General features: G+C 23.0%; 1 protein-coding gene across 1 annotated transcript in view; it reads left to right on the plus strand.

Moving 5' to 3' along the window:
• Positions 1-413, plus strand: part of LOC105456816 — a 4,300-nt gene that overhangs the window by 2,713 nt on the left and 1,174 nt on the right. The gene's annotated exons all lie outside the window — the stretch shown is intronic.

Consider the following 413-nt stretch of genomic DNA (forward strand, 5'->3'; position numbering starts at 1 on the left):
TAGTTTATAAATCAACTGATATAAAAATTTTACAAAAAAAATTTTATCTTAAAATTAAATGCCATGTTATCTGCATTGAAGCTTTTTTTCCTTAATGTTTAAAAATTCATATCTTCCAGAGAAATAAAAATATCGACTTCTTTCTGGGCTTATCTTAGAGATAAATTATGTGGCTATTTTCTAAAAAGTCGTGATTTTATTTAAAAATTGCCGATTCAATATGACCTGATTAAAACGTCATTTTATTGAAAATTGTTAAAATTTGTTTAATTAAAATGTAATTTGGTATAAATGTTATTGGACGATGTATGGAGTTTAATACGCACCGCGCGCAAAGCATCATTTTTTTTGAAAATTTATTTTTTATCAAAAATTGTTAACATTTGTTTAAATAAAATGTAAATTGGTATAAA

Source organism: Wasmannia auropunctata, unplaced genomic scaffold (assembly GCF_000956235.1).
Source record: "Wasmannia auropunctata unplaced genomic scaffold, wasmannia.A_1.0 LD336106.1, whole genome shotgun sequence".
Classification (NCBI taxonomy): domain Eukaryota; kingdom Metazoa; phylum Arthropoda; class Insecta; order Hymenoptera; family Formicidae; genus Wasmannia; species Wasmannia auropunctata.